General features: G+C 36.2%; 1 protein-coding gene across 3 annotated transcripts in view; it reads left to right on the top strand.

Annotated features, from left to right (window-relative positions):
• FBXO40 (F-box protein 40) overlaps positions 1-24,197 on the top strand; it is a 61,246-nt gene that overhangs the window by 18,141 nt on the left and 18,908 nt on the right. Inside the window, exons 1-2 of one of the 3 annotated variants that reach the window (XM_055316319.1) lie at positions 23,579-23,898; positions 24,010-24,119. The gene's annotated coding sequence lies outside the window, so the exon portion shown is untranslated. Of the gene's footprint in view, positions 1-23,578; positions 24,120-24,197 lie in introns of those variants that run through there. The other 2 variants (XM_055316321.1, XM_055316320.1) reach the window with 2 other exon arrangements.

Genomic DNA, 24,197 nt, shown 5'->3' with positions numbered 1-24,197 from the left:
ACTGGGAATTTTTGCCATCATGCTGTAGGGCATCATTACCCAGTACATTCTCTTCCCTCATACAGCACAACCCTAAAGTCCTATTTCTTCATAGATTGGCCTCCGTCTGCAGTGGAGAAATCTGCATTTTCACAACTGGCCAGGAAGGGGTATGAGCAAAGGAAAGAGGAGCTGCCTGAAGGCAGAGCTGGAATGACCTCTGCTCTGGGTCCACTCAAGACTAGGAAGACTGGAAATGGGAGAGAGATGGAAAAAAATGTGATTTTTTTTTAACTTTCATTTTTTGCTCTTTATTGGAAAAATGAAAAATGACTCATACAGATAATGAAGAAAGTGAATGATCAATGGAATCCCAACCCCTTAAAATAACCCCTATTAACAGTTTGCTTCTTTCTCTCTATTATTTTTTCGTTATTGGCCTTTATGCTCAAATGTAATATATGTTCTTGTCAAAAAAAATGCCAATGGAATCTTCCCATCTCAGTAACTACTAACGCATCCATCATCTATTCAAGTGTTCACTCATAAAACAACTATTTTTTTTTTAATTTGTTCCAAACTGAGTACTTAGCTCTGGGGAAACAGCAATAAACAAAAATAGTACATGTAAGAGGCTTGAATTCACTTGAAGGAGATAAACATAAATACATTAATTTATTGTATTTTTAAATAGGCTTTCCAAATTCATTTTTATTGCCACAGAGTAATTAATATAAATAAATATATCATAATTTATTTACCTATTCTCCTATTTTTTTTAAATTTTTATTTACTTATGATAGTCACAGAGAGAGAGATAGAGGCAGAGACACAGGCAGAGGGAGAAGCAGGCTCCATGCACCGGGAGCCCGACGTGAGATTCGATCCCGGGTCTCCAGGATCGCACCCTAGGCCAAAGGCAGGTGCCAAACCGCTGCGCCACCCAGGTATCCCCCCTATTCTCCTATTGACAGACATCTAGGTTTATTCTAGAATCTTGACAATAAAATATAATGAATAGCATTGCATAGTTAGATATCTTTTTTATAGCATCTTTTCATATTTTAATAAATTCTTTCAAATATAAAGAATGGACTAAAAGTTTATAGAAATATTTAAAATTTTAATGACAGTCACCTAAAATAGTTCCCAAAAGATCAAATAATCATAACACTCCCCAAGTGAAGGAGAGTGTCAGTGCTTACTCCTGCACCATCAATCCTGGGCTTTATTCACGTTTTCAGCAAAAAACAAAAGAGGATTAATTCCTGGATTAAATGCCATTTCCTTTTAAATTACCTTTAATGGCCAAGCAAATAGGTAGATTACAAATTTCTTTTGGGCAGAAACTTTTTTCATTCTTGCCTGTCATTGTGTTCCCAGCCCTCAACACATGCTACACAACATAGGGCATGATAAAAATGTATAGAAAATATATGTGAACTAAATTATGGTCCAGCTGAATTTTTTAGATACTGAATGGATATATTTCTGGGATACTAGACTCAAATAAATCACACTTGAGACCCTGAAATGTAAATAGCCAGTCAACTTGTCATTTAGTGCTTGCCATCCCTGGTTTCTCTGGTAGCCCTGGGGGAATGGACTATGTGCTCATTCAGGATTAGGGGATGCGATAGGGCAGAGACACCAGAGAGGAAGCTGCTATCCAGGGAACAGATGATAGCTTTAGTCAGTCTGTGTTTTAACCTTTGAGCTATAGAAGCTTTGGGTTTTGAGATTCTGCATTAAATATATCAACATTTTACCTTTATGATTTTGAAACTTTTTCTATCTTTTGTGAAAAAGAAAAGAGAGAGTGTGAATAAGAGTTTGAGTAAGATACTTTGGGGAAAAAAAGTTTCTGAGAAAGATTGAAGGATCAAGAACATTAAGACATTGAAAGTACTAAAAGAAATGTAGAAATACCAAGAAAGAGAGAGAGCAAGTGAGTGACAGAGAAAAACTGGGTAGCCAGAATCAGTAAGAAAGATGAAAAAAAGAGATTTAAAAAGACTGACAGAGATGGACAGAAATTGAGTTCATTTTGAGAAAAATGTTGAGAAATGGAGATTCCAGAGACTTAGATATTGTCAAAATTTGAGTGGGAGTTAATGACAGAGTCTGACTAAGAGAAAAATTGAGAGAATAAAAGTCAATATAAGAGAAAGAAATTGAGTTTTTGAAAGAGATTCAGAGAGAGGAAGGAGGAAAGAAGAGGAACAGGGGAGAGGGAGAGGAATGGAGAAAGAGAAGACCAATAGGTAAGGAAGAGAATGACAGAAATAACAAATAAGTAGTCATGGATAACTAAGAGACATTTAAAAAGAGAATGAGATACCAAGAGGGAATAAGAAAAATGTTAAGAGCAGCGTTGGGGTAAATTGCAAGATTTCTCTGTACTGTGTTCGTTTTGGAACACCTGTCAATTATTGTCCCACTTCCTAAATCTTTTCCTTCCTATTGTCCATTGTCTTGTGTTTGTGCTTTACTTAGGGTACATTTCCTTTGTTATGTGGTGAATATCCTTCTTTCTTTGGTAGGATGCAGAGTGTGAATCTGGGATTTTGTTTCTAGATGTATATGGCTTAGTCAAAACCTATGCTCTCTGGACTAGCTGATGGGAGGGATGGGAAGGACCAAGGTCAATAACACTATATTACATATTTAAAAGTTGCTAAGAATGTAAATCTTAAAAGTTGTCATCACAAGAACAAAATTCTAACTATTTGTGGTGACAGATACTAACTAGACTTACTTTGCAATATATATAAATATCAAATCATTATTTTGTAAACCTGAAACTAATATAATGTTATAGGTCAATTATAACTCAAGAAACAAACAAATTTGGGGGGAAAATAAGTGATGGATGGGTGAATAAAAGAATAAATGAATGAATGAATAAGACTTTAGTCCACTTAAGAAAGATGGTGGCATGAGTGGGTGGGCAAAGCACCACAGAGAAAACAAATTAAGGGTCAACAAAAAGCATCAGCCAGAGTGATTAAATACATATATAAGACTTTTAGCATTATGGCTATATAAGCTGTAGTTCAGAAAGTTATGGATGATAACAGCAGTTTAAAAATGTGAAGAACAAGGAGCCTGGGTGGCTCAGTCAGTTAAGCACCTGCCTTCAATTCAGATCATGATCCCAGGGTCCTGGGATAGAGTTCCACATCAGGCTCCCTTCTCCCTCTCCTTCTGCTTCCTGCTCCCCCTGCTTGTGCTCTCCCTCTCTCTGTCAAATAAATAAAGTCATTAAAAAACATGAAGAACGGAATGAGGTCTAATATAAATCTAATGAAAATTCCCAAAGCTAGTAGAGATAATGAAGAAAGACAATACACAAAGAGATACTGGCTCAGAAATGCCCATACTTGAAGAAATTCAATGTGTTCAGATTGAAAACATATACCAAGACATACACAATATAAATAAAAACAAATCTTACCTAAACACTTAGAGGTAAACACATAGATGATGGACAAAGCACAAACCTTTTTAAAGCGACTAGAGAATAAAGAAAGATCACCTATAAAGGAATAGAAGTTTGACTATCAGCAGACTTCTCAAATAAATAAGTCTTATACTCATCTAACCTGTCATAGAGGATTGACAATGATATTTTCAGCCCAAGAACATTTGAAAATGTTTGCAATTAACAGACCATCACTAAAAGAATTACTAATGATTCTACTTCAGAAGGAATAAAACTGTTCCCAAGAGGGAAAAAAAGGAGGATGAGAAGCAACCAGTGACCAAAGAACATGATAAACATGTGGTTGAGTCTAAATAAATATTTATGACAGAAAATAACAATGAATACTTTCAGGAACATAAAAGCAAGTTTGATCTAAAAGGGTAGACAAAAAAAACCAAAACAAAACATGAAAACCTGAAGGCACGGGAGTCGTCAACAATCCAAAGAGCATTATATTTGAAAGAAGTACTGAGAAACTGATTAATTTTGAATTTTTTAAAGCAAGTATGAATGTGAAAAATTAATGCTAACTTTAAATCTTGCATGTGATTACATACCATTGTAAGAAGGGGGGAAGGAATAAAGTGTAACCATTTCAACAGAAGGCAGGAAAAATGAAAAAGCACAAAAACGAAAAAACACAAAGATAAGGAAGTAGAAATCAGCCCAAATATATTACTCATCATGATCCTATCAAGTGTAAACATATGTGGTCCACATTAAAATTCTGAGATTAGATTACTATTTTAAGGAGACACAACTACAGCTATAAACAAAGCAAGAATAAAAGTAAAGAGATGGTGGTATCGAAAGAATACAGCAATCAGCTTCAAGAGGTCAGTCAAAAGTAGAGAATTTGAGTATAAAAAGAATAATGATTATTTCCAGCAGCAGTTATAGTAGTCTCTAAGTTACATTGGTCTCTAAGCACACTATTATTGCGTGAATAAATGACTGAATGAAAGAAGGGTGGGACATTAGGAGATATATGGGTGGTGCAAGGATCTGATTGCTTCAAAAACATTTAATTTCACCGTGAGAGGGAGGCCTGGGTGGCTCAGCAGTTGAATGTCTGCCTTGGGCTTGGGGAGTGATCTCAGAGTCCCAGGATTGAGTCCCACGTCAGGTTCCCTGTGTGGAGCCTGTTTCTCCCTCTGCCTATGTTTCTGCCTTTCTCTGTGTGTCTCTCATGAATAAATAAGTAAATTCACCATGAGGACACAAAAAAAATTCAATTTCCAGAGACAGCATCATCGAGCAGGCTTGAAAATGGTCTCTCCAAAGGGGTTCATAATAGGTAAGTAAGCAGGGGAGTGGAAGGAAGAATGATGGGGTCCAGAATGTGGAATTTAAGTGGTCCAAAAGGATTAAAAGAGATTAAAGGATGCAAATCACTCAGCTCCATTTCCATTGGAGGAAGATAACAAAGAGAAGGTTGTAAATTGAGAACAGAAGTTAGACCAGAAGGTCTGATTGCCTCATGAAGTCAGGGGGGCAGATATAAGATTCCTCTATCTGCTTTTGCAGGGCTCTCATCCTTTCCCAATCTAGACCAGCCTGGCTTTTGCAAATCCTCCTGAGAATATCCATCACAACAAGCTCCATTAGGGTAGCAATTCTGGTGTGTTCTGTTCATTGCCAAATCACCAGACCCAGATAAGTGACCACTTGTGGGAGGCAGGTAATAAATATTTGCCGAGCATATGCAGTGTCCTGCTGGCAATTCTTTTGTGCTCTCCATAGCGCTGACCTGGGAAAACACCTGAGTCGGGTTGAAATAGGAGCTTCTTTGTTAGCTTCTTAAATGCTAGTTTAAGCCGCAGATTCTCAATGCCAGGCAGGGGTTTAGATGGTGCCTAGGGCAGTAGGGAAGACCTGATTCCTTCCCCGTTATGCTACTCTATCTGACAAAACGTTAAGACCCTACTTCTCTTCATCTCTAAGAAGATATTAACAATTGTACTTTACCCCCATGTGTTTTTTAGAATTCAATGAATCATGCACATGAAGCACTTAAACATCTGGTTCATATGAAACATCTCCAAATGTTATCATCATTTTTTGACTATTATTATGTTGAATAACATTCTAATGTTATTATTGTATGTTATTGCATAATTGTATTACTGCATTTACTCTGAAGATTATATTGAAGAACAGAAGCTTAGCTAAGTTTAATTTTCCTTCAGTTAAATGTCAGTCCCTGGCCCATAGTCTATTATTGCTTTTCAAACATTTTGGTCCCAACTTCTTTAATTCTTAAAAATTGTTGAGGACTCCAAAGAGCTTTAGTTGCTGTAGGTTATACCTTCAGACATTTACATTAGAAATTAAAATTGAAAAATAAAAAAATATTTGTTCACATCAGCATAAAATGATCAATGCATTACAAGTTAACTAATTTTCCCACAAAAAAAGTAAGAAGAATGTCGTTGTTTTACATTATAGTAACTTTATCTGGCTTAGTAAAAGATAATTCTCTTCTGCTTTTCTTCTTTTTTGAAATATAGTTGACATATGATATTATATTAGGTTCAGGTATACAACATAGTGATTCAACAATTCTATACATTAATTAATGCTCACCACAATGAGTGTATTTATCATACAATGTTACTACAGTATTATTGGCTATTTTCCCTATGCTGTACTTCTCATGTCCATGACTTACTTATTTTAAAACTGGGGTTTATACTTAATTTCCTTCACCTGTCTTGCCCACCACCTCACCCACTTCCCCTCTGACAATCACCAATTTTCTTCTACTTTTCCATTTACCTTTTATGACATATTGTTTTTGCTGAAACTAGCCTATGCACATCATGTTGAAATCTGGCTTTACGTGGTTATGGTGTTAGGAAGGAAGGGAGTATTCTAGTAGTCTTTGTGATAATTGTGGATATTCTTTGAAACTACAAAACAATCTCAACAAGTGGTAATTTTTTTAAAAAAACAGTTGCTATGTGATTGAAATTATATCAGTGAACTTTGCATAACCTATGACATGAAAATCCATTGGTCTGCATTGCCCTTTGCGAGGATCTTTTACTACAGTTATGCATGTGTTTGTAATGGCACATACTGGTTATTTGTAAAATATCGGTATACAATAATCAGTTGGAGTTATGAAGTTCTTCAATTTTTAAAAAAATTTTTTGAGAGAGAGAGAGTGCACATATGTGCACATGTGCGGGAGCAGGAAGGGGGACAGAGCAAGATGGAGAGAATCTTAAGCAAGCTTTCCACCCGGCACAGAGCTTCATGTAGGACTCCATCTCAGGACCCTAAGATCATGACCTGAGCCAGATCAAGAGTCAGACACTTAAACGACTGAGCCACCCAGGCAACCCAAATATAAAGTTCTTTTTTGGTTTTTATTTTAGAGAGGTGGGGGAGGGGCAGAGGGAGAGAGAATCTGAAGCAGTCTCCAGGCCCAGCTTGGAGTCCACTGCAAGGCTTGATCTCACAACCCTGAGGTCATGACCTGAGCTGAAATCAAGTCAGATGCTTAACTGACTGAGCCACCCATGGGCCCCATGAAGTTCTTCTAAATGTATTCCGCTATACATTTGTGATAAAATGGCAGTTAAAAAGTAAACATCTTAATATTATGTATATATTATTATATTATTTGACCTTGGGAACCTCCTGAAAAAGTCTCAGGGACCCGTATGAGCCTTCAGAACACACTGAGAACTGCTGCCCTATGTTATCCAAACTTTCTTAGTAATTGCCTTTCCCTTTTACCTGTCTCTCCCCTCCCTCCTCCTTCCCTCTCTTGCAGTGAGCCTTCCTTCCAGCCTGACCCCCTCTCCTGGGGGCCCACAGCACTCCTTGAAGGAGGGACAGTTATAACAGTCAAATGAATCCCAAATGTAAGAGGTAAAACTGTAAGAAAACATAGGGGGAAAGCTTCATGACTTTGGATCTGCAATGACTTCTGAGCTATGACACCACCAGCAGAGGCAACAAAAGTATAAATTAAAAAATTGGATGACATCAAAATAAATTGTGCACCAAAGGATAGAATCAACAGTAAAATAGCAACATATGGAAGGGGAAGAAATATTTGCAAATTATTTCTCTGATGAGAGGTTAATATCCAGATATATAAAGAACTCCTATAACTCAACAACAATAGCAATAACAGCAAAATCTGATAATAAAAGGACATTTCTCCAAGAAGATCTACTAACGGCCAACAAGCAAGTGAAAATATTCTCAACATAGCTAATCATTAGACAAATGCAAATCAAACCCGCAAGATACCACCTCATACCAATTAGGATGGCAACTATCAAAAAACAAGAGAAAATAACAACTGCTGACAAGGATGTGGAAGCTTTGTGCACTGTTGGTGGGAATATAAAATGGTGCAGCCACTATAGAAAACAGTATGGTGGTATCTTAAAAATTAAAAATAGAATTACTATATGATCCAGAAATTCTACCCTAAGGAATTGAAAACAGGGTTACAAAGAGCTATTTGTATACACGTGTTCATAGCAACATTATTCACAATAGCCAAAAGGTAGATATTTGGCAACCCAAGTATCCATCAACAGGTCCATGGATTAAAAAAAAAAAAAAAACAAAATGTGTTATATACATAGAAAGGAATATTATTGAGTCTTAAAAAGGAAGGAAATTCTGGTACATGCTACAATGTAGAAGAAATGTGAGGACTTTTTGCTACATGAAATAAGCCAGTCACAAAAATACAAGTAATATATGATTCTAATTACATGAAGTCTCTAGATTAGTCAGATTCATACAAACAGAATATAGAATGGTGGCTGTCAAGAGCTGGGGGAGAGGATGTGTGGGGAGTTGTTATTTAATGAGTATAGAGTTTCAGTTTTGCAAGATGGAAGCAGTCTGGAGATTAGTTTTACTACAATGTGAATGTACTCAACACTGCTGAACTGCACACTAAGTAAGTGATTAAGACAGAAAAATTTATACTGTATTTCACCACAATTTTTAAAATGTAAATGATTGGGTACTATTTGAAGCTATGGATATACAGAAGATTATTTCACCAGCATTCTATAGAACATTTTAAATTACTGGTGGTAAAAATTCTGGGTTCAATGGTATGAAGTCTATTAAACTGAAAGCTATTACTCAATTTCTTTTCAAATTTTGTACCACTTTACACCTCCACTAATAATAAATAATGGTATGTATTCCCCTACTTATCAATAAAGCTTCATTTGTAGTTAAATTTTTGCCAGTCTTTTGGGAGAAAAATTAATTCATTTCTGTGTTAATTCACACATTATGAATCACTAGTGAAGGTGAGCATTTTTCACCACTTTAAACATTTTTACCTTCTTTTCTAGACATTATTCTTTCATACTTTTGATGCAGTTTTATGATGGAATTTGGTTTTTTTTCTCAGTATTTTTTAACGATTTTTTTAGAGTGGGATGGGGAGGGGCAGAGGGAGAGAGAGAATCTTAAGCAGGCTCCATTCCCAATGAGGAGCTCAACACGGGGCTTGATCTCATGACCCTGAGGTCATGATCTGAACCAAAATCAAGAGTAGGGCACTTCAACCACTGAGCCACCCAGATGCCCTAACAATTTTTTTTATAAAATAGGTGTATGAATCCTTTCATATATATTACAACTCATTCTAGTCTGATGCAATTTGTTTTAACCATTTAAGGTTTTTGTTCTATTATTTCAATATAAATGTTAAGAAATAAACTTAAATCTATCTGTAATTGCTTTTTAATTTTGTGAATTAGAATGTAACTTAATTGCTTATACACTAATGGCCACTTGTTCTATTCCTACAACCTGGAAATGCTACCTTCCAACTACATTAGTGTTTTTTCTGTATTCTATACTAAATTAACCTTTGTGGCACCAATAATGCTGCATTCCATATGTTACCTATTTAGAGTATGCTAGAGGTCAGTCTGGCCCATTCTGCTTCCTTTTAAAATTAAAAATTTTATTTATTTATTTTTTTAATTTTTTAATTTTTTTTTATTTTTATTTATGATAGTCACAGAGAGAGAGAGGCAGAGACACAGGCAGAGGGAGAAGCAGGCTCCATGCACCGGGAGCCTGATGTGGGATTCGATCCCGGGTCTCCAGGATCGCGCCCTGGGCCAAAGGCAGGGGCCAAACTGCTGCGCCACCCAGGGATCCCTAAAATTAAAAAATTTTTAAAAATTCTCAGATATCTTTAGATAATTTCTTCTCTCAATTTTGGAAACAACTTGTAGGGTCCATAAAAATTTCTACTTAGATGTTGATTAAGGGGCGCCTGGGTGGGCTCAGTCAGTTAAAGGACTGACTCTTGATTTAGGCTCAGGTTTGTGACCCCAGGGTCACATGTGAGTCCCTACACTCTGCAAGGAATCTGCTTGAGATTCTCTCTCTCCCTTTACCCCTCCCCTTGCTCTGTCTCTCTAAAATAAATAAATATATTTTTTAAAAGATGCTGATTAGGGACTTTGCCTGTACCCACCCCAAGCCAGAGATTCTCCACTCACCCTGGCATCCAGTGAGGTGTGCTAGGCACCAATGCCAGTGGAGTGGACCTGGGCAGAGTGATAGTGACCAGACTGGGACTGGGGCTGCTGCTTCTGGTGCTGCTCCTACCCACACAGATTTATTCAAAGCAAACAACTGTTGTCAATACTTTCAAGTAAACACCTCCCAGAATACCTGGACATTCCCCAAATTCAGTTAATACCACTACCACAGCTACTGATGGTACTCTGCACAAGCAGCCAGTCTCTTTGTGATCTCATTCTCCCTTCTATAGCTCTACCCTTAAGAGACTCAGACCAACATCTATACTTCCCCATCTTCTCAACCCAATCCAAATGGCGTCTAGATATCCAGTGTGATAAGGAAAAAACAAGTCTTCATTGAAACTTGCTAATTCCACACCTTATTTTATTGATTCAGTAAATGTTGTGCATCCCAAATTTGATTGGTCTGAAAAATATGTGATGGTCTATTGTCTAGATGATGAATGTCTATTAAATCTACTGGAATTTCATGCACAAGATGAAATTAGAACCTAGTCTTAAGCCTAAAACGGGCTTGATTCGGGAAAGTAAGTCTTTTCACAACTGCCTAGATGCACAGAAAGCTTTTTTAAAAATAGACATTCTAGGGACACCTTGGGTGGCTCAGCGGTTGAGCATCTGCCTTTGGCTCAGGGCGTGATCCCGGGGTTCCGGGATCGAGTCCCACATCGGGCTCCCTGCATGGAGCCTGCTTCTCCCTCTGCCTGTGTCTCTGCCTCTCTGTGTGTCTCTCATGAATAAATAAATTAAGATCTTTAAAAAAAATAGACATTCTAAGGTCTTTTGTTCACGTGGTCATACACTGATGCTTAGATGCTCCAGTATCTAATATAGCCACAATAGTCTTGATAATCAAAGGCATTTTTTCCCATCTTTAGGAACCTATACTCCATATGAACAACCATATTCAACAGAACTCTAGCTATGGTGTGTGTGAACGAACATTCCATTTAGTTTCATATCTAAACGCTGTACATCTATTTTGGATTACATATTGTGTTTGTGTATTTATGCTTTGATTCTTAGTAATTTCTCATGTTTGGGAATTGATTTGCATTGAACACAAACTGTAAATAAAAAGAAATAGTTCAAAGAACAAAAAAAATATTTTGATTAGGATTAAACTATAGTTATGTAGTTATTTGGAAGGAGAGATTAATGTTTTTCTAATATTTATAGTCATTTATCTCAAGAACATAATATGCTGTTTTTAGTTTCAATTTTTAAAGTTTTAGTTAACATATAGTGTAATATCAGTTGCAGAAGTAGAATTTAGTGACTCATCACTTATATATAACACCTAACACTCATCACAAGTGCCCCCCCTTAATCTCATCACCCATTTAACCCATACCCCTGCCCACCTCCCCTCCATCAATCCTCAATCTGTTCTCTCTAGTTAAGAGCCTGTTTTATCCCTGTCTCTTATTTTTCCCCACTATGTTCATCTGTTTCATTTCTTAAATTCCACATGAGTGAAATGATCATTTATGCCTTTAGTACACTTTTATAATTTATTTCATATAGTTTTACATGTCATATAGATATATTCCTAAGCATTCTGTATATTTTGAGGATCTTATATATAGGAGCAATTAAAACATAATATTAACATTACATTTCTTATTTGCTTTATTTTTTTTACTTTTTTATAAAAGATTTTATTTATTTATTCATGAGAGACACAGAGAGAGAAAGAGACAGAGACACAGGCAGAGGGAGCCTGACATGGGACTCGATCCCAGGTGTCCAGGATCACACCCTAGGCTAAAGGCGGCGCTAAACCGCTGAGTCACCCTGGCTGCCTTCTTATTTGCTTTAAAACACTTATTTGTTGCATCTTAATCTTACATTCTTCCAGCATGTTGAAATAATTTATACAATATTATTTTTTCAGTGGATTTTTCAAAATGTACTTTTCATTTTTTTACAAATAATGACACGTTTGCTTTTTTGTTATACTACTTATTTCTTTTTCATATTTTGTTGCATTTGCTAGGTACACTAGTTCAAGGCTGCACGGTGCCTATGTTAGAGGACATTTTTGCCTTTATTTACGTTAATAGCCATGCTTCTTTTTTATGTTTTCATTAAGTATATATCCTTATTGATGTAGAGCTCTTTTGGTCACAGAAGGTATTTACCTTCTATATATACCTTGACCAAAGTTTTATCAGAAATCACTTTAATATTTTTTTTTAATTTTCTATCATCTTTTGATATGATCATGAAAATTTTCTGTTAATGTAACTGGTTGTCTTAATAAAATCTATTCTTTAAAATACAGAAAAGAACAATGAATACTATAAGAAATACCCATCATGTCACCCCCCAAAAGAAAAAAAAATTAACACATTGTTTTCAGTTGTTTTTTCCAGCTTTATGCTCTAAGTAAATCACACAAGAAATATATAACTTGGTCTCATTTATTTAAAAAAAAAATGATACTCAACCTGTAGGTGTCTCTGGGTCTAAAATGAAAAAAAAAATTATAGTGATTAAGCCAAGTACTTACTTACCGACCATTCCTGACAGTTCTACCTCCACCTTCTTTGTTCTCTGAAGGAGTCACTAAAAATAGGTTTGGTATAATTTTTGTATAGTTTACTCTGTACATATTATATATAAACTATAATTTTGTGAGTTTTTCTTAGAAGTATATTTCCTATATCACATTATATAGGAAAATAATAAGAATTAGTAATATGGTTTTTAAATTTGTTTTCTACAAAACTAACTATTGTAATTGGTAATATTTTCCTAACTTACACTTGATATGCTGAGGTAGTTAATTATTCTAAGATCTGTAAGTTCAGAGGCAGTAATTTGATTATTAGAAATGTAATGAAGTTGTTATATAGCCTATGTTAAATACAGTTTACAACTTCAAGTAAACAGACTTCATTTTCAATGACAAATATTCTAAAATAATAAAATTTTAAAAAGAAAACATTTATGTTGTATATATGATGTGCCATACATTCTAGTGTTTTGTGTGTATTGATGCCTGACATTAGTACATTTGTGTAACACATTTATAAACTCTATTAGAAAACAGCATTATTAGCATCATCTATTTATGGTTTATGAAACTCAGGGAAGAAGTTAATCCATTCCTATCATATTTCTAGAAAATCACGTTTCTGAACAAAATTTCTACCATTAATAAGCGATTCAGAGGTTATGGAATCTCCACTCCACTTCTTCCACCTCATCTTGGAAAACATAGTCCCTGCTCATAACCATTCTCTCTCAGGGTGTATCTGTCTCCTTTTGGAGAAAATCATTGCTAAAGATACATTGTATTTACTTATTTTTAATGTTATATAATAAATTTCAAATATAAATGAAAACAGAATAGTATAATGAGTTCCCATGAGTCCATGATGCAATCTCAACATATATATAACTCAGTTAACATAGCATATTTTTGAGGTTCATCCATGTTGTAAAATGTATCAGTAATCCATTCATTTTTATTGCTGAATGTTATTCCATTGTAAGGATATACCATATTTGTATATCCATTCAACAACAAGATTTGGATTGTTATCAGGTTTTGGCAATTATGAACAATGATGCCAAAAGTTGTTGTGCACACATCTGTGAATGGATAAATGTTCTCATTTCTCTTGGGTAGATACCTAGGAATAGAATTACTGGTTATAATATAACCATATATTAGTATAATATATAACAGAATTATATGCTAAGTTTATATTAAACGAATAATTTTTTTAAACGAGCTTATTTGAGAAAGAGAGAGGAGTGTGTGAGCACCAGGGTGGAGGGAAGAAGGGGCAGAGGGAGAGAGAGAAACTCAAGCAGACTCCACATAAGTGCTGTACCCTACTTGGGGCTCAATCTCACAACACTGAGATCAGACCTGTGCCGAAACCAAGAGTCGGAGGTTTAGTCAACTGCTGTTAAACTCTTTTTTTAAGAAAATGCTAGGGGCTCTTGTGTGACTCAGTCAGTTAAGCATTTGCCTTCAGTTTAGGACACAATCCCAGAGTCCTGGGATTAAGCCCCACATTGGGCTCCCTGCTCAGTGAGGAGTCTGCTTCTCCTGCTCCCTCTGTGCACTCTCTCTCCCAAATAGATAAATAAAATCTTAAAAAAAGAAAATGCCAAACTGTTTTCCAAAGTGACTATATCATTTTATAGTCGCACTAGTGATCTCCAATTGGTATATGAGAATCCCAATTTCTCCATAGTCCTTCACATGACCATTTATATATCTTCTTTGGTGAAATGCTTATTCAAGTCTTTTAATTAGGATTAAAAGATTTTTAATTGGACTTTTTCTTATTTTTGAGATGTAAGAGTTTGTTACGTATTCCAGGTGCAAGTCCTTAATCAGACACGTGACATTTTCCTTCTGCCCGACAGATGGCCTTTAACATACCCTATAGTGAAGCTATGCTAGTGATGGATTCTTTCAGCTTTTGTATGAAAACATCTTTTCTCAGAATAGTCTTCTGAACTTTCCAATGTATATGTGTTAATATTTTGAGGGTTCTCCTCTTCATAAGCCCTGATGATTCTCTGCTGTCTTTCTTCTGCATCTTTGTGCACAGATAATTAGGAAGACACAATCAATAGCTCCAAGACCCATTTGAAAAACACAAGGAATAGATATTAGAAGAGACTGGTTATTACACCAAGATATGGGCATAAAGCTTAGATGCAAAAAATTGCTATGGTTTTACTAAAAGGAATATTTCAAATAAACACATAAGTCAATAATGATTAAAGAGTATATAAAAAGCTAAAAACATATACAAAGGGGCACCTGGGTGGCTCAGTCAGTTAAGCACCCAATTCTTGATTTCACCTCAGGTTTATGGGATCGGTCCTGTGTCAGGCTCCCCACGTAGCATGGAGTCTGCTTGGGATTCTCTCTCTACTCAACCTCTGCCCCTTCCCCCACTCACTGTGCTCTCTCAATAAATAAATAAATAAAATCTTTAAAATATATACACACAAAGGTCAATCTTTTCCTTATTTTTATCACCTATAAGTTTTTTCTTTAATTACTTTTATATGTATGTTTCAGCATACACAAATAGTTAATAAATTTAAAGCCTTTACCTTTACTTTTAATACATAATTAAATCAAACGATGTATATGTAATATAGAATTTAATATCTTAAACTGTAACACTTTGCTAAACAGACACATACAGTCCAACGAGATAGTTTATATTCTTTTGCTCATATTAAGACTTTGAAATCCAATGAATACTTTATACTTAATAGTGTATCTCAATCTAGATGCTAAATTTTCATCATAAATACTTTATATGCTTTTAGAGTTCATAAAATTTAATTGAAAAAGAAGACCCAAATTGTTCCGAGTGTACTAAAAAAGTTTATCAGTAACTGGATTGAGTGTCTGTTTTAAATTAAAATTAAAATTTAATAAAGTTGAAAATTCAGTAACTCAGTGGAATGAGTCACACTTCATATGCTTTACAGCCATGCTGAATAGTGGCTGCCTTATTGAACAAAACAGCTTGAGAGATTAATTGGGTGGCTGAGGAACAAAGATATTTTCAATTTTGTAGTATATCCATAACATGATTTATCCAAATAAATGAATAAACTATTTTCTTGTTTTAAAGCCAACTAGAAGGTTTTAGAGCTCATAAACACTCAAAGTGTTGATGAAGATATAAAATATCTAAGTTTGAATAGAAAAATTAAATATAGATAGAAAAAGATCAATATTTATAAATTAATATTTTATACATTTTATTTCAAATACATATATATGCACCTCAAAATAGATACTGTAAGTTTAGAAATATATACATTTAAATATATGATTTTATTTTTCCCTCCCTTCCACTATGTTCATCTGTTTTGTTTCTTAAATTCCACATATGATATTTGTCTTTCTCTGACTGACTTATTTCACTTAGCATAATACCCTCTGGTTCTACCCACTGTTGCAAATGGTAAGATTTCATTTTTGATGGTTGAGTAATATTTCACTGTATATGTGTATATATATGTATATATACATGCATATATGTATGGATATATAAATACATACATATGTATATATGCATGCATCCCTTTGGATCACTATGTTTGTATCCTTTGGATAAATACCTAGTAGTGCAATTGCTGGGACATAGATAGGGTAGTTCTATTTTTAACTTTTTGAGGAACCACCATACTGTTTTCCAGGGTGGCTGCACTAGTTTCCATTCCTACCAACAGTGCAAGAGGCTTCCCCTTTCTCTGCATCTTCACCAATACCTGTTGTTTTTTGTGTTGATTTTAGCCATTCTGACAGGTGTGAGGTAATATCTCATTGTAGTTATGATTTGTATTTCCCTGATGATGAGTGACATTGAACTTCTTTCATGTGTCCATTGACCATCTGTATGTCTTCTTTGGAAAAATATCTATTCATGTCTTCTGCCCATTTTTTTAATTGGATTATTCATTTTTTTGGTGGTGAGTTTTATAAATTCTTTATATGATAAAGGATTAATATCCAAAGTATATATCAATTGCAAATACCTTCTCCCATTAAGTGGATTGCCTTTTAGTTTTATTGATTTCTTCCTTTACTGGGCAGAAGCTTTTTATTTTGATGAAGACCTAATAGTTTATTTTTGCTTTTGTTTTCCTTGCCTCAAGAGACACATCTAGAAAGAAGTTGCTATGCCACTGTCAAAAAGATTACTACCTGTGTTCTCTACCAAAAAATCGCTACAATTGATACACAGATTCAGTTAGGTCACTGCAGGACACAAAAACAATCTGCAGAAACCTGTGGCATTTCTATACACCAACAATGAAACAGCAGAAAGAGAATGTAAGAAATCAATCCCATTTACAATTGCACCAGAAACAATAAGGTACCTAGGAATAACCTAGCCAAAGAGATGAAAGACCTGTACTTTGAAAATTATAAAACACTAATGAAAGAAATTGAAGATGACACAAGGAAATGGAAATATATTCCATGCTCATGGATTAAAAGAACAAATATTGTTTAAATGTCTATACTACCCAAAGCAATCAACATATTTAATGCATTTCCTATCAGGCTCCTGAGTGGCTCAGTAGGTTAAGCATCTGCCTTCGGCTCCAGTCGTGATCCTGGGGTCCTGGGATTGAGTCCCACTTGGCCGCTCTGTTCTGTGGGGAGCCTGCTTCCCCTCTGCCTATGTCTCTGTGTCTCTCATGAATAAATAAATAAAATCTTTAAAAAATAATGCAATCCCTATCAAAATGCCAACTGTATTTTTCACAGAGCTAGAAAACATAATCTTGAAATTTATATGGAACCACAAATAGCCAGAGCAAATTTGAAAAGAAGAACAAAGCTGGAGGCATCACAATTCCAGACTTCAAGTTATATGATGAGCTGTAGTGATCAAGACAGTCTGGTACTGCCACAAAAATAGATATGTAGAATAGAAAACCCAGAAATGAACTCACAACTGTAAATTCAATTAATCTTCAACAGGGCAGGAAAGAATATCCTATAGGAAAAAGATAGTGTCTTCAAAAAATGGTGGTGGGAAAACTGGACAGCAATATGCAGAAGAATGAAAGTGAACCACTCTCTTACACCATATACAAAAAGAAATTTGAAATAATTAAAGACTTAAATGTGAGACATGAAACCTTAAAAATCTTAGAGGAGAATACTTCAAGTTTTTATTTTAATTCTAGTTAATTAACATACAGTGTTATATTTGTTTCAGGTGTACAATATAGTAATTTAAAAGTTCCATACATCACCCTGTGCTCATCACAACAAATGCACTCCTTAATCTCCATCATCTATTTAACCCATTCCCCCTCCCCTCTGGTAACCATCAGGTTGTTCTCTGGAATTAAGAATCAGCCTCTTGCTTTCCCTCTCTCTCTCTCTCATTATTTTCCTTTTGATTGTTTGTTTTGTTTCTTAAATTTCACATAGGAGTGAAACCATATGGTATTTGTCTTTCTCTGTCTTATTTCACTCAGCATTATACTCTCTAGATCCATCCATGTTGTTGCAAATGGCAAGATTTCATTCTTTTTTATAGCTGAATAGTATTCCTATCTTAGACTTTTAAAAGAGAGTCAACATCAGGGGTAGGGACTGGCCATCCACCTTTAATGGGAACAGGATAAAAACTCATTTTGTTCCTAATCTTTAGGAACTGGGATTTTCTAAAAGATATTTTTACTCAAAATTTAAAGGGAAAACACCATTAGTTTTAATATAGTATTAGTCCATAAGTACTAAGAAATGTAAGAACTGGCATAGAAAGAAATAAAACACTTTTTGAAGATGAGATGATCATCTAGGTAAATCGCCAAAATCAACATTTAGAATTACTTTTAGAATTACTGTTCTGCAAATTTTCCAGGACATTATCAACCTCTAAAATTAATAGCATTTCTCAAATCAATAATGAAATAAAACATAATAAATAAATACCTCTCAATGAAAAATACATAAGTATCTAAGAATTGAATGAAGGACATAGGAGATGTTGTGGATAAAAGGCTTTTGAGGCCACAAAATAATAAATTTAAGAGGGCTGAAATCATAAATTATGTTCTCTAAACTCAATAGAATGAAAATAAAAATCAATAGAAGAAAATTCAGGAAATTCATAAAATTCCCAAATACATGGATGTTATAAAGCACACTCCTAAATAACCTATAGGTAAAGACAAAATCACAAGGAAAATCAGGAAATAATCAGATGAATGAAAACAAAAACACAACATACCAAAACTTATGAGATGAAATTAAGTCAGTACTTAGAAAGAAATTTATAATTGCAAAAGGTTATGTTTTTTAAAAAATGGATTGTCAATTCAATAACCATTTTTTAAGTAGAAAGGAAGCTGGCATAATTACATTAATATCTATCAGGTTAAACTTTAAGGCAAAACACTTTGTTAGAAGTAAAAGTATATTAAACAAGGACAAAAGGAACAATTAACCTGAAAAACATAATAATTCTGAATTTGTTTTTTTAAAGATTTTATTTATTTATTCATGAGAGAGAGGCAGAGACACAGGCAGAGAGAGAAGCAGGCTCCATGCAGGGAGCCTGGTGTGGGACTTGATCCCAGGACTCCAGGATCACGCCCTGGGCCCAAGGCAGACGCTCAACCGCTGAGCCACCTAGGCATCCCATAATTCTGAATTTGTATGTATTTAACAACATATTCTCAAGACATGAAAAAAATTTAACAAAATTCTTGGGGAAATGAAACCAACATATAATCATAATGCAGTATTTTAATACAACACTTAGCAATTGCTAAGTCAAACATTAAAATTCAGCATGCATAGGAAAGGTGTTTACACAGTTAATAAGCTTGACTTAAGAGAAGTAAGTAAATATCTTCATCCAACTGGTAGAGAATACATATTATTTTCAAGCACATAATGATCATGTACTAGACCACAAAACATATCTTAACAAGCTCTGATGAATCAACATATAAGCATTTTATAAATCATAAGGCAATTTAATTAGAAGGCACTTTAACTTATCTCTCTATTTAGAAATTAAAGAGTACCTTTCTAAGTAATTAATAAATCATGGAAGAAATTAGGTGAATAACCTGGTAGTGCATTGTACAACAATAATAATAACTGGATCTATATTTACTAGGGAAAATGAACAAAGCTGGTAGCAGTAGCAGGTTTGCCCATCTCTGTTACCCATCACATTCTGGGTCATTGCAGAGGGATTTTTCAGGGCAAGACTACAGATCTACGAGAGACACGTTGGCCTTTAGACTAGGATTTTTTTTGTCTCTTTTTTCTACTTTTGATTTTTTAAATATTCTTTATTTTTTAGAGCAGTTTAGAGCAGTTAGGCTCACAGCAAAATTGAGTAGAAAGTATAGAAATCTCCCATATACTTGCTGCACCCACAGATATGTAGCCTCCCCCACTATCAAGAGGGGTACATTTACTACAATTGATGAACCTACATTGACACATCATCACCTAAAGTCCATAGCTTACATTAGGGCTTACTCCTGGTGTTGTACATTATATGAATTTTGACAAATGTATAATGACATGTATCCCTCATTATAGTATCATACAGGATAATTTCACTGCCCTAAAAACTCTGTGTTCTACCCACTTATCCCTATCTCTCCCCAACTCCTAGTAACCACTGATCCTTTTACAGTCTCCATAGATTTGCCCTCAAACGGGGCAGCCCGGGTGGCTCAGGGGTTTAGCGCCGCCTTCAGCCCAGGGCCTGATCCTGGAGTCCCGGGATCGTCGTCCCACATCGGGCTCCCTGCATGGAGCCTGTTTCTCCCTCTGCCTGTGTCTTTGCCTCCCCCCACTCTCTGTGTCTCTCATGAATAAATAAATAAAATCTTTAAAAAAAAAAAGATTTGCCCTCAAACCAATAAATTTATACCTTTAGAAACTAGAAAAAAAAAAAAGCAGACCAAGTCCAAGGCAAGCAGAAAGAAGAAAATGAAATCTACAGCAGAAATAAATAAGAGAATAGAAAAACAACACAGTAAATCAATGAAATCAGAAGCTTGTTCGTTCTCAGTCTGACATTTCCTTTAGCATAATACCCTTTAGGCTCATCCATGTTATCACAAAAGACAAATACCACATGATTTCATTTATATGTAGAATCTTAAAAAAACCAAACAAATGAATAAATAAACAAAAAGCAAATAAGACCTATAGATACAAGAACAAGCTGATGATTGCCAGAGGGGAGGGGGGAGGGATATAAGCAAAATGGGTGAAGGAGAATGGGTGATACAAGCTGACAGTTACAGAAAGAGAAGTCCTGGGATAATCACTATGGTGTACACCTGAAATCAATGTAACATTATGTGTCAACTATACCCAAATAAAAAATATTTAAATAAGTGAAAGGAAAAAAAAGCTAATTCTTTGAAAAGATCAACAAAATGATAAACTGACAAGAAAAAGGAGATGAAAACTCAAATTACTAGAATAATAAATCAAAGATGAGATATAATGACCAACCTTACAGAAATAAAAAGCACTATAAAGGAATACTATGAATAATTGTGTAATTCTTTTAAAGACTTATTTATTTTATTCATGAGAGACACAGATTGAGAGAGAGCGAGGCAGAGACATAGGCAGAGGGAGAAGCAGGCTCCTCACTGGGAGCCCGATGAAGGACTCGATCCCGGATCCAGGGATCATGACCTGAGCCGAAGGCAGGCGCCTAACTGTTGAGCCACCCGGTGTCCCTACTTGTGTGATTTTTATAATTTGTAAAACAAATTAGATAACAGATTAAACAAATTCCTAGGAAGATACAAAATGCCAAATTTGACTCAACAAGAAATAGAAATGTTGTGAATAGAGCTTTAAGAAGTAAAGAGATTGAGTTAACTAATCAAAAACTTCCCACAAAGAGGGGCACCTGGGTGGCTCAGTGGTTGAGCATCTACCTTTGGCTCAGGTTGTGATCCCCGGGTCTTAGGATCGAGTCCAGCATTGGGCTCCCTGCAGGGAGCCTGCTTCTCCCTCTGCCTGTGTCTCTGCCTCTCTCTATATATCTCTCATGAATAAATAAAATCTTCAGAACAAAATTTCCCACAAAGAAAAGTCTAGGCCTAGATGGCTTCACTGCTAAATTCTGCCAAACATTTAAAGAATTAACAGTAATCTTTCACAAATTCTCCAAAAAACCCGGAAGAGAACATTTCCTGAGTCTATGAGACTACATTACCCTGATACCAAAACTGAGTGAAGACATCTTAAAGAAAATTGTAGGGTAATATCCCTTAAGAATAAGGATGCAAAATTCCTCCACAAAATACTTGAATACCAAATCTAGCAACATATAAAAAGGATTATATACCAGACCAAGTGGGGTTGATCCAGGAACGCAAAGTGGATTCAACATACAAAAATAATTAAGGTAATATACTATATTAATAGAATAAAGAACAAAAACCACAGGATCATCTTAACAGGCACGGAAAAGCACTTGACAAAATTCCTCACCCTTTCATGAGACAGGCACTTAACAAACCAGGATGAGCTCTCCAACGTCTTCAACTTGATACACGCCATCTACAAAAAATCCATGGGTAACAGCACACTTAATGGCAAAAGACAGAAGGCTTCTCCCCTAAAGATCAGACACAGGAAACAAATTTGGGACGGCCACTCTCACAACGCTTGTTCGACATGGTGCTGATAATTCTAGGCAGTGCAGTCAGGCAAGCAAAGGAAATAAAAGGCATCCGAATTAGAAAGGAAGAAGTAGGGATCCCTGGGTGGCGCAGCGGTTTGGCACCTGCCTTTGGCCCAGGGCGTGATCCTGGAGACCCGGAATCGAATCCCACGTCGGGCTCCCGGTGCATGGAGCCTGCTTCTCCCTCTGCCTGTGTCTCTGCCTCTCTCTCTCTCTGTCTCTGTGACTATCATAAATAAATAAAAATTAAAAAAAAATAAACATGAGTCTACCTAGACTCCAAAACTAATTAAAAAAAAAAAAAAAAGAAAGGAAGAAGTAAAGATACCTCTATTCACAGATGGCATGGTTTTGTATGTAGAAAATCCTACGGAATCCATTAGAAGACTCTTGGAACTAATAAACAAGTCCAGCAATGTTTCCAAATAGAAGATCAATATGTAAAATCTTTATAATTTTCCACTGCTAATTGTTCACCCCAAATGAGCTTACCCACATAGACACATATGCATAGAAGAATCTAGAGGAAAGAGGTAATTCAGCGTCTGTTAATTGCACCAGAATTCAGTCCATACATTCAAATAGCAGCATTGGTGAATCCTTGGTACGTGCTGGGCATCACTCATGTACTTTACATAGTAATGCATCCGTGTGTTAGCTAATTAACACAGTCACACCAAGTATTTTCATCCCCTTTTCACAACTGAGAAAACTGAGGTCGAGAGTGGTTAAGTAACTCGGTCACACATGGATCAGCAAAGCTAGGATTATATATTCTCTGTCTTCAGGAGATAGCTGAATTTGAAGAGGAGGTAAAGACTCAGTTAAAAGTTGAAAAGTCTTGGGGTGCCTGGGTGGCACAGTCGGTTAAGCAGTGGACTGTTGGTTTTGGCTCAGGTCATGACGTCAGGCTCGTGAGATGGAGCCTGGTGTTGGCCCTGTGCTCGGGGGGTGGGGGATGGAGTCTGCTTGGGATTCTCTCGCTCCCTGTCCCTCTAACCCCCTTCCCACTCTCTCCCCCTCTCTCTCCCCATCTCTCTCTCAAATCAATCAATCTTTGAAAAAAAAAAAAAAAAAAGAACTGAGTCTTTCCTCTGGCTCCCCACTAGCCAGCTGTGTGACCTTGGATGGACAGTGTATTTCTCTAAACCTCTAGCTCCTCCTCTAAAAAAAAGGAAGTTGGACTACGTGAAAGCTAAGTCCTACTCCTCTAATTCCCTCACACGGGACTTCCTCTGTGCCTGACTTCTGATTACAAACCCTCCCTTCCCCAGCCCGGGGGGGGGGGGGGGGGGGGGGAGGGGGGGGGCAGGAGAGGACAGCCACTTACTTGTCATGACAAGAAATAGGAGAAACAGAAACAGGACCGCATGTCACTTGCACAAGTTGCTGCTTCAGCCAGTGATGGGTTTAGGTGAAAAGCATGGTTATAATTAGAGCAGCCGCCTGGCCCGAGGGCTCCACCAGCCACAGTGAGCACAGCTGGATCTGCTGACCACACGCACAAGATCCTGGCCTTGAAAGTGATCCTTCTTGAATGGATTTTCCCCCCTTCCTCAAGGGAAGGAAAGCCTATTGATATAAAAGCTCACTTCCCTTCCGGCTCCCCCTGCTAAATGCTACTGCAGTAGAGACCAAGTGTTGATAAAGACGGGGGAAAGAAAAAATCGTAAGCTGAGCCTGGTCACATTGCCCCTTGTGATATAGTTTTATTTTTAACTTCGAAACACTTGAACTATTTCTGTTGAAGTTTTCTCTGCTTCCCCTGCCTCCTCAACAGAACTCTGTCCTCTGCTGCAGCTGATGCCCTCCAGCCTCTTCCTGCGATCTGCTTGCTCACAATCCAGGGACACAGGTGCAGCAGATGCTGACTCAGCCCGGGCCCTTAAGGTAAGCTTTTCAAACGTGAGCCGGTGACGGAGGGGATGTTCGGAGTGGCGAACATGGAGGTGGAGGCTGAGCTGAACG

The sequence above is a fragment of the Nyctereutes procyonoides genome, unplaced genomic scaffold (genome assembly GCF_905146905.1).
Source record: "Nyctereutes procyonoides isolate TBG_1078 unplaced genomic scaffold, NYPRO_anot_genome, whole genome shotgun sequence".
NCBI lineage: Eukaryota > Metazoa > Chordata > Mammalia > Carnivora > Canidae > Nyctereutes > Nyctereutes procyonoides.
The sequence above is the reverse complement of the archived record's forward strand: the minus strand, read 5'-3'. Positions and strand labels throughout refer to the sequence as shown.